The 11,293-nt window shown below is 39.8% G+C and overlaps 1 long non-coding RNA gene across 1 annotated transcript; it reads left to right on the top strand.

The window, feature by feature from the left end:
* The first annotated feature begins 991 nt into the window (after positions 1 to 991).
* Positions 992 to 9,317, top strand: LOC109975803 (uncharacterized). The gene is made up of 2 exons (XR_002277166.3): positions 992 to 1,166; positions 9,190 to 9,317. It is a non-coding gene; the product is annotated as an uncharacterized lncRNA (long non-coding RNA).
* The last annotated feature ends 1,976 nt before the right edge of the window (positions 9,318 to 11,293 follow it).

The following is an 11,293-nucleotide window of genomic DNA, read 5'->3' as shown; positions in this document are numbered from 1 at the left end:
TTTCGACTGCGGGTAAAAAGTCATGGATTGTTTAAATATTTTATTCTAGTTGCCTGACTAGTTAAGCTACACATGTGGCTTGATATAATACAAAGTAAAATTCTAATTTGGGGGATAGGGAAATAGACCTCACATCAGGAAGCCATATTCTTTTCCTGTTACCATTAGCTAGCAAAATATTGTCTATCTCTTATATATAATTCTTTTAGAGCAAGGTGTGGCTAGCTAGATAGTTAGCTATGTCTTGTCCAGTATTATTTTTCTAACAAGTAATGAGAAGAAGGCAACTATCTTTTTTTTAAATATTCAAGTCTAGCTCGGCGTCGGGTTAGCGCAGTATCTCACTCTGTTGCTAGCATCAGTAGAAATTTAGATTTAGATTTGACGAAGGGGATTGAAAAAAGCACAGCAGTAGGACTAAAAAAGGAAGTTTTAAACACCGCCCCCGCCTCCCCATACACTTCAATAAATCTGCTAGGAGTTGTTGAAACAAAGGGTAGATAACCTAATTTCACTGCACTACAAAAGGGAGATATAGGCTTTCAGACAGAATCAGAGAAAACAAGAACCACTTGCACAGAAGACAGATATGTGTTGTAAAACAGACAAAGTGTTACAGAAGATGAGCAAAGAAACTGAGGAGCTCTTGTTGACTGCGGCCGAGTGCGGCCTTGTTTGCTGCTTCATTAATCCTGCCTCAAAGGGCTGCCCTGCCTTCGCAGGTGTGTGCACAAACATGCTTTGCACAATGTGCCAGAATGCATTCTTTTTTTGTTAAGGCAATTTTTGTGTATGTTTATTTTATTGGACATAATGCTCACAGGATGCATATGTGTTTATACTGTAGCTTCTGAACTGTTTGCCTTTCCTCACACACAGATTTATCTCAATGTCTATACACATTCTGTGTGCTTGTGTGATATAGGTGCTGACTCCTAAGCTCATTACAGACCACCAGAGAGTCCTGTGGCCTCCATCTCGCGAGGAGGAGGAGGAGAAGGAGAAGGAGGAGAAAGGGTCCATGACCCAGACTTGAATGAAGGCTCTGAGGTGGAAGAGCTATCTCTGTGAGAGTCCCGCTGGGCACACTGTCTACTGCCTGACAGCTTCACACAGCTAACCCTACATTTCTACTGCACTGTGCTCATGTAGGACTTGCTATAATGGTAAGTTTATAGTTATTATTCATTTGTAGTATTGCTCTCATTCTTAAGCTTTATTCTACTGTATACTTTGCAATAACTGTACAATAAGAGGAGGGTTTAATGATTTGAAGGCCATTCAGCCCTATCAGCCGGGATTACGCCTTTGTGATTCCACATTTCACCAGCAACGGCCTAATGTTGGGGTCCCAGTGTGTGGTTTCACATTAGTTTACCTTATACCTTACCTATACCTTAAGTCTGTCAGATAGAAAGAATGGATGAATCCCTCTTTTGCAGAGCCGGAGTGCAGGTATATAGTGTCTTAAAATGGAGATATTTGTGGACATGTAACTTGGATGAGAATGAGGAGTGGCATGATTTTATTGTACTAGATCAGTGTTTCTCAAATGGGATTACGTGTACCCCTAGGGGTACGCGGGAGTACTGCAAGGGGTATGCGACACAAATGTCATTTAAAAAAAGTTGCATCACAACAAGCCAAATAAAGGATTTATAGGAAAATCCATACACCGATTTAAGACAACTGAATTAACAGCATATGTTCTCTATGCGACATCAAATAGGGCACTATTTCCAACTCGAGGATATTCATTTATAATATAGCTTACATTATATGTAGAGCTGCTTCGACCTGAGGGAATCTGTCTGGTGATGTGAATTGTTCAGCGAGTAAGCACATGCATTCGCATGCTCACAAGAAAACAGCCAGGAAGATCAAAATGAACAGGCTGTTGAAACAAGGTCATGAACCAGTTGGGGAAAATGAGGTGGGAGACGGAAAATGTTCTTGGCCGGAGAAGGGGGTACTTGGCTGCAAAAAATTTTGAAAGTGGGTACACAAGCCAAAAAAGTTTGTGAATCTGTACTAGATGAACAGATTCTCACATAACTCCACTGGGAGCCCAATGAGTTGCCTTAATGATAATATACACTCCTGCCTTTGTTGAAAGCACAATTTGCCTTGAGTATGACATTGGCTTGGCTGTTGTCAGAGTTTAGTTTAACATTATACATCAGGCAAAATCTGTGTAAAATCAGCTTGAGCTTGTTTCATTTGCATTTCATACACACTATGCTGTTTGACTGTGTCTTAAGCATCTGTCCCCAGGCTAGATCGCATTTTGAAGCAGACGATTATCAAGATCAGAAGCGACAAGTGTTGGAATGGGATCTTTACCAGCTGTGGGAAAAACACATGCAGACATTTTAATACTTCACTATAAAGAGGAGTGAGTCAAAGTAACCAAAATAATATTTGTAACAGTTGTGCATCTGTCTGTTCTCAGATCTTGGAGTATCAAAGACCTTGTTTATTCTTTTGGAATATCTTGTGGTTGTTAAAAAACACTTTCCTTTCTACTTTTTAAACATCTCTTCAGTTGACAAAAGTATTTTTTTTGCTTCAGTTTCAAAGTAAAAGTGGATCTGTTTTCTGTGTGTCTCCCAGAAGTCAGACATTCTTACTTAAATCTGGTTTCTGCAATGTCATCGCCTTTCAGCCAACTGTTACCGATTGGAGACATTTTGAAGCATATGTTTTACGTGCCTTGTAAAACTATCAAGCAAAGAGCAAAAATTCAAACACATTTTCGGCCTCAGCTTGGCCTGGGGGAGGTGGGGATGATCAAGAGTCAGGTTGAAGAAGGTCTTTTAAGGCTTCGGGCAACTTAGAGGAGAAAGTGAGAGCAGTTTTACCAAAGAGCAGATGGAGATAGACACGATAGAGGAGGGTATTTCAATGTGCTAAGCCAGTTGGGATGCAGACTGAGCAAAAAGGGCTGCAAGTCAATATCGGGAAGAATTTGTACATTCAGTGTGTCTGTACTTGAGCATACAAATTTCAACATTGCCCAGGTCTGAATGACAGGAATACAATTACAGTTTAACAAGGTTGGAAGGAGTAGGAGTGGGGTTTACAAGGTCACCAAAGCCTTTTTCATCAGTTCTACAGAAGTAGAAAATAAATCCTCAATGGTGTTGTAAACTCTGCTAAAACTACATTATTAGAAAGTGTTGTAGCGGCAAACAATGCTCCCTAAAAAGAGACTGAAATAGTCTGTGTTGTTTTCTACATTGTCATGTATCGGTCAAAAGAGATAAGTGTGAGGGTAGATGAAGTCTATGATTCAGCGATACATAATATACAGTAGTTGTGTTTCCTCTGTGTGTCTGCCCCAAACACAATGTTGATTTATGTGTGGAGAAAAAGGAACTCCATTGCAGATATTAAAGTCGGTTCGGGTGAAAGCTCAGTGATGATATGACACAAAGAGTTAGAGAGCAGAAACATGGAAATGAAGCTACAATCATATTGTCTCCCAGCAACAAACGCCCTCCCTGACCAATTCAAGCTTGGTAAAAGGAAGAACCGAAAATCAAATATATGCAGCCATGTCAGAAGATCTCATTCATATTGAGCCGAAAGACCCCAAAGTGCTCACCATATCTCCAACCGGAGAACAAAAAAAAGGCCCGCAACAACATAATAACTTTCTAGAACCCCCATTATTCCAGCTGAGACATCTGCTTGTGCAATGAAACCAACAAACAAACATGCATAATTCAAGCAGCCAGCCGCTTCCGCATTGAGTGGAAATGAGCGAGGAAAAAACGAGAGTCCAATAATTATTGCAGCAGAGAAATGATGAAGTACCACACTTACATCTAAATAGCCTTATTTAAACTCATTTGTTAGGAGCAATTGAGGAGGTGAAACACTTTGTGTGTGTGTGTGTGGAAAGTGTGTAGTTTACTCTAGAGCGAAAGAGACAGTTTACTCGGCACACTGGAAAGTGCTCGTATCTTTTTTATGACAAAAGCAAACATTAGGCTGCAATAAATTCTGGCTTAAAATACACATGTTCTCAGAGGATTAGAGTAATGATGATGTTGAAACAAGTAATAAATCTTTGGACTGGCCACACTCATATTTACACAGAACAATGAGTCAACTGCCATAGCTCTATAAACCTGTACCATGAATACAAACCTGGCTAAGGGAGCAAAGCAATAGGGGGAGCCAGGCCCCCCCCACTGGATTACCTCTTTGATCCCCCAAGCCTGCTCCATTTCCAGATCAACGCACACTGAAGCTTTCTCAAACCTTTGGAGTCTCACAAATACACAGCAAGAGATGGTTGGTTGGTAAATCTGACTACTCAAAGTGCTTTTACACTGCCGGTCACACCTATCCATTCACACCCATTCACTGATGGCAGAGGCTGCTATTTAAGTGACCATCAGAAGTAACTAATCCCATTCATACACATTCTGCTGACTCAGTAACCCGGGGTTAAGTGTCTTGCCCAAGGAGGACACATTGGACATGTGGCTGCAGGAGCTGGAGATCAAACCCCCAACCTTCAGGTTGAGAGGCGACCGACTCAACCCACTGAGCTTTAGCTGCCCCTAGTTGGTTGGTTGGTTAGTTGGTTTGGTGAGAATATCAGGTTAAGTCAATCAGAGGGAGAGCCGTGTGTCTTGATAATTTGCCGATGCCGTCCATAGGAAAAATAAATCTCGCCTGACTTCTACCTGCCTGCCCTGTCAGTTAATACAAATACTTTCATAAATCCCTTTCATCGCTGCCATCGCTCTAGCTGCTCAACCTGAACTACACCTGCACCCCTACTCAACCATAGAATTCAAACTGAAACAGTTTGAATGCGTCAGGGATTTCTCTTTTAGTTTGTTCAAGTTAATATTTTAAAAGTAACAAATTGCTTATTTGAAAGAGTAACTTAATAAATGTAAAACTGAATTGCAAAACTAATATGTTATGTTTTGCTTTACATATACGTTTTCTGAGCACTCTGGAATAAGGAGTAGTTCCCTCGAAATGCATAATTATATATTTGTCACACGCTATTGTGTGCCACAATGTGTAATTTCTAAGGGCCCATATTTAGTCTTACATGTCACTGGTTATAATGTAGGGCGTTTATCTGTTACTGGACAGGACCCCTAAAAAATTTAATTAAGGAACGTGACTTAAGAGTATACCTACTTCTCCTGGTACCACTACACCACTGGGTATAACGAACCAAATGCAAAATTTAGCCTACTTCTCAGTTATCGAAATACCTCATTCCTTTCACAGCAATTAAGTTAATGTTATAAAAAAAAGTCCCATTTATAGTGTATACTGGAGGTTAAATCAGGGCAAGCCTTATGACGTTCTAACTGTGACTGACAGTCGTTTCCATGGTAGCCTGTCAACAAGGACAGAGGCCTACCAATGTTTTTCTATTCTATCAACCAGCTATGGTCACTATTTGGTTCCAAAAAACAAGATAGCATGGGCAAAATATTTAACTCGAAGCTTTAAAAGAGAAGCTCACATCCAAAGTCATATTGGCTATGCCCACTGGTTTGTGCAGACTCACAGTCCCACACATCCTGATGCTAAACCACATACACCTAACTTTATATATTCACTTCGAAGCCTCACTTGTTATCTTCAGCCTTACAACTTGACATGTCGTTGGGCAATAAAAACGGAAGACAAAAAGACTAGAAAGGAGTAAGTTGATGGGAGCCCAAAAGAGAAAAAAGATGAGAAAAAAGGAGGAAGAGGAGAAGTGTGTAACAAAACTCCACAATTAAAGACGAGGAGCAAGGGGGAGATGAATTATGCATCGGTGTGACTAGAGGGCAGGAGGAAACCAATCTGAAGGGGAGGAGATGCCAGACTGATACAAGCTACATTCATCTCCTAAGTGACCTTCTCTACCTCTCCCACTCCTCTGCTTAAACCTCAACGAAGAAGAGAGTCAGAGAAAATGAATAATTTGAATGCAAAAGAGAGAGGAGGAGGGATAAAAAATAAAGATAGCATGGGGACTGATTTGTGTATAAGAGATACAGTAGGCTGAAAGAAGGCAGAGTGGAGACAAAAATAAATATAGCAAGGGAGAATACTATAAAGAGAGTGAGGAAGATGGGGCTTCTGAGGGTGGAGGTGGAGGGGAATACAGATGCAGATGATGGAGGGAGGGAGGGAGGGATGGAGACACTGGGGGGAGCATCTTGACATTGACTGTAGAGGTGAGGGGAAATGATGAAGTTGATTGCTATCTGTCTTTGGCTTCAGAAAAAAGTACGCTGATCTGCTTTGACCTGAACAAAAACACAGATTACAAACCACAGATGCAGTCCTCACTCAAAAAAACTAAAACCTTTATTTCTCAGGCAGCTTCTGACAGTAACTGATCGGAATACGAGAGTTTCTTTCTGCCAAAAATGAAATGAAGGAATGTTTGTCCTCTCTTCTCATTGTACTTAAGTATCGCCTCTGGATGATGATTATGCAAGGTGTAAATAGCCAAACAGGATTTTCAACAGACATTTAATTTTAAAACATCCGCTATTTTTTTATTTACATGATATTCCCTGTAATTTAGTATCCTATGGATCGTGTCTTGTACCCGCATCTTCTTTGATCCATGTCTGATCAGGAAAGAAACAATCTCAAATTAAAAACATACAGTTAAAAGCAACAGAGCTGTGTCGGTCATGCAGCTGCCGTAGTCAACAGATTGTTGTCATAGAGACAGGATGGATGTGCAACGCTTTCTATTCTCAGCGCTACAACGCTTCATGCAAGCGATTCAAAAAAACGCTAGGTGGATACTTGGCCTTGCTCTTCTATAGCATCTTATAGCTCATTGTTTTTATTAACCAGCCTACAACTTTACTTTTTAGGTTGACTGTCAGTGCTCTTAATGTGGTTTTCACCAGTTTTCAGCTACAAGCTCTACTGTACACTATCTACCGTGTGCCGCATCAAGCAGTTAGCAAATATCTGAACCACAGGGCATCAGTTAGCAGCTAAAGAGCTAAATATATCTCTGAGGAGTTAATGGAGAACATGATCAGTAAACTCTGAAATTACATTTGTAAAGAAGAAAGAAAAACAACCGTAAATGAATGCTTATGATGCTCTGCTAGATATTACATAGTGGACTGATTTCAAACCTCATACGGATTGAATTAGCTATTGTGCTAATTTTAGCATATTTGCATTGATGCTCATTGCTGATATGTTGATGAATGTGCACGGTCCTAATTAAATTAAGTCTATCAATAAAATATTAAAATTGTAAAGCGGTTACATATCAGTTAAGAGCTAATAAAAAAAAAAAAAAAAAAAAAATATATATATATATATATATATATATATAATTGAAAGTTAAACATTTAAGAGAAACACTTTACATTTTCAGGGGATGAAGAGGGTTTTCATCAGTGCTTTTGTGGGCTGGCTGAGGGTAAAAATAATGAAACAGTAGTGCTTACTGGTATGGCGCCTGAATTGAAATGAACTACAGTTGACCCAGAAACTCTATTGACAGTATTAATGATTTGAAGCACCAATGAGGAGTCACAAATGAGAAAGGCAATCTTTACCGAGAGAAGACAATAATCCCTATATTGTCTGGATTGGCTACTGCATTATCATGCTTAAAAATATAAAATGTAATATTTTCTTTTCATAGGAAAAATGTCTTGTTAAGTTTGTATGTTATCATAAAGTGAGTATACCGTGTCATAGGTATGAACTTTTCACTTTTAAGGTTATATTGATCTGTTTTTTTTCCTCCTGGTTTTGCAGTAGCCTATAACATCAAATCTTCACCTCCAAAATGCAACATTACGACAGTATGTTTTTTACGAGTGTCAGCAGATTTACATCAGTCTTGACTTGTCTTCACTTGTCTGTTTATGTGTCCAAATAATCCAAACTGAAAGAGAAATAGAAAGTCAGCCACCTTAGACTACAATCAACCAGTCAGTCATTTCAAAGAGAAACTACACTCAACTGGCAGAACAGTCAGTCAGTCACTCAAGACAACAGCCAGTCATTTAAATGTTACATCCAGTCAATCAGTCTGTCTTCTGGTTTGAAAACTAACTAGTCATTCAGTCAATCATCAGTCACTCACCAAGTCAATGAACGCATAAAGTATGTGAAACACGTCAGCTGTTTAGTCGAGCTGTCAGATTTGTCACAACAAATTCTACCGAGCCATCCAGCAAGAATGCAATTTTTTCATTGCAACAAACACGCCAACACAGGGCTCTGAAGAATGAATTTAATATGGTAAAGTGTTTGAATGGAACGAGGTAGGAAGAATGAAAAAAAGCAACATGAAAGACTGAAAATAATCTGACATGAAACAGACACCGTGTAGGAGTAGGGACACACCAGAGTCGGACAAACAAGTAAACGAATGTCTACAAAATATCAGCAGATACACACAGAAAGAAGTAAAAGGCAAATGTCTTTCAAACTAAACTGAAAGAATAACACATATACAAGGCTACACATGGTTACATAATAAAACAAATATGCACACACACCTGTAAACACAAAGAAAGGAATATCCCTTACAGAGCAAAATGTTCCATCAGATCTGTAATTAATGGAGATTAATGAAGGTTTTCTGCATTTTTTCATATATACAATACTCCAAATGCACAACCACAAACACCCATTCACATGTGCTGTTAAATACTCACAAACCAGGGGAAACAGCTCATCCAATCCACATCAGAAGGTGGATCTCCATGCTCATACTGGGGGGTGTTGATAGAGGTTCAGGTATTGCAGTCTCTGAGCACATGACATTGGACTGACCTGCAGCCCTTAAGGTAATCAGAGCAGTCTACTTAGCCAGCTTCCAAGCAGTATGGTAAGGGTAACAGAGGCTCATTGTGAATGGTAAACAGACTTAAGCTATAGCACGTTTCTTGTCATCTGACTACTCAAATTGCTTTTTACACCGCAGGTCACACCTACCCATTCACAAACTGATGGCAGAGGCTGTTATATAAGCTGTTAAAAAGACCTTCAGCCACAGCATTTTCAAAAAGACTGAACACAGCGCAATGTTGGATTTTGGTACTGCTAACACTCTTTTTCTCTCTCCCCCCTTTTTCTCTCTCTCTCTCCTCACCTAGGGAAGCTAACTTGCCAACCTAACTCTCAAGGCTCACTGCTCTCTTTCTGCTTTTCCTGCAGGACAGTGGAAAACCCTTTAACGGGTAGTGTACTACTGTACACCTGGAGAACTCAGATGGGAAGAAACCGTCACTCCCAATCCCTTTTCCACTCAAAGTTACATTAAAGTCTATTTATTCTTGTGGTCATTAGTCTTGTGTCTCCTATTTAATTTGGAGCTCCTCTACCACCCCCCTGGGTCACCACAACACAAACACATACAAGGAAAAACACTATGACAAGCATTCAAAGGTTATAAAGAATCTCCCGACTGGAAGACCAAATATTCACCACAAAAACTCATTCCAGGTTGGTAACCCACACAAACACTGCTCTTACCTGTTCATTTTTCACTAAATAGAGAGTTTTTATGCTCTTCTGGCACTCTTCAACGTTGGAGATGTTTCCTCCAGAGACTTACACACAACACACTGCAAGAGATTTTTTTTTCAGCCAAATCCAAGAAGACCCAGAAATACTTTTGAGTGCTTTTAACTTTATTTCACACGCTGTCTGCCAAGAAATGTCTGATAGACATCAGACTTTTACCTCTTGTCAACTGTTCAGTTAGGCCTTTTCTGAAAAGTGAAGTTTACAAAATCAATCCTAAACCTAAAAGAACTACAAATCCCTATTACATAATAGCAGACAGGGGGACTGTGATGGGAGTGCTTGTTTAAAAGCTTCCTGTTTGTAATTCTTGAGGCTTGTGAATCCTGTGACTATTCAGTCAAAATGGGCAGTTTTCCATGGCTGTCAATGTCCCGCTCTCTAATTGTTCATCCTGTGTCCCTACTGTACTACACTGGAAGCAATCTTCCTGTCATCCCCCACCTGTTCAGCAGCCGTCACTAGAAAGCTTTTCTGCTTGAGACATCACCTGATCCCAAAACTGTTACCCACTTCCTATTTATCTCCCCAGCAGGTTATACATCAGCTCTCAGGTTGCACCACTTTACTTACCAGTTTTGCTTTTGTTGACCTTACTTTTTTCTTCTTCTAGCAACTGCTATACTGGTTAGGACCGTGTATGTGGTTGTTTTTCTATCCTGGTGGGGACCGGGTGTGTTTTTGTATGTGTGTGTGGATAACTGTTCAGAAAATTATAAATAAAGCAGCAATTATTATCTTTACATGTTCAGATATACACTCTGCTCACCAGTATGCAATGTCAATAGATCGAGTTCTTAAGAGGAAAATGTTCCAGAAGTACATTCATGAAGGTCCAGCAGTATTTCAAAATAAAAATGCCCGGGGCAGAGCCTTGTTGATCAACTTAACATCCATGTGAAAAATTAATAAGAAGATTAACGGAGATAATTAAGAGAAAATAAGAAAGCTGACGGCTACACTCTTCTTTGATTTGGACTCCTACGAGGCTGCTGTTAAGGTCAGGCCCATTATCAGAACAACATTGAGTGTGATGGAATCAATCTAAACTTAGTTTTGAAGCAAAATCTTTATGTGCCTGATAATGCCCTGGAAGATTTGCAACCACCTCTGTGTTATTTTCTCTCTCTGTAGTGTTATCTTGTTAACTGCATTTCCTTTTCTTTGCATCTCTTTTCCAATACCTGCTGGCTTTCTCCAACTTCTCTGATTATCTCCCTCCCTCTATATCGCTCTAGCTCTCTTTGACTTGGCTGTAGTCCAGTTTGGCCTCCTCTCTCTCTCCCTCTCTCTCTGATCCCTCTCTATGTATGCCTGAGGAATTCCTCATCCAGTGAGAGCTGTTCCCTTCATCAAGAGCCTGACATTGATTCTGAAAACTAAATGAAAACCTGTTGACCAAATCACAAATTCCTGTTGGACCTGTATTACAAACAGAGGACACAATACTAATCAAATCCAGAATACAAGAACATTATGTGATTTTTTTTTGGCTATTTTGCTGGCTCCATTTCTTTGTTTTGTTTACTCATTCTGCCATCAATTATTTCCATGCATTGGCTCACCCCACATAACTCTCGGCCATGGAGAGCTGACTTGGACAGAGGGAGACATTTGGTCAAAAGAGAATAAAAGTGGTGCAAAAAATATTGAAATACAAAGGTGAAACTAAACCCAAATTAAGGATTTCCACCTACATTTCTATGTTTAAAGCCTTAAATACAGAGTCCACTGT

The sequence above is a fragment of the Labrus bergylta genome, chromosome 23 (genome assembly GCF_963930695.1).
Source record: "Labrus bergylta chromosome 23, fLabBer1.1, whole genome shotgun sequence".
NCBI classification, from domain to species: Eukaryota; Metazoa; Chordata; class Actinopteri; order Labriformes; family Labridae; genus Labrus; species Labrus bergylta.
The sequence above is the reverse complement of the archived record's forward strand: the minus strand, read 5'-3'. Positions and strand labels throughout refer to the sequence as shown.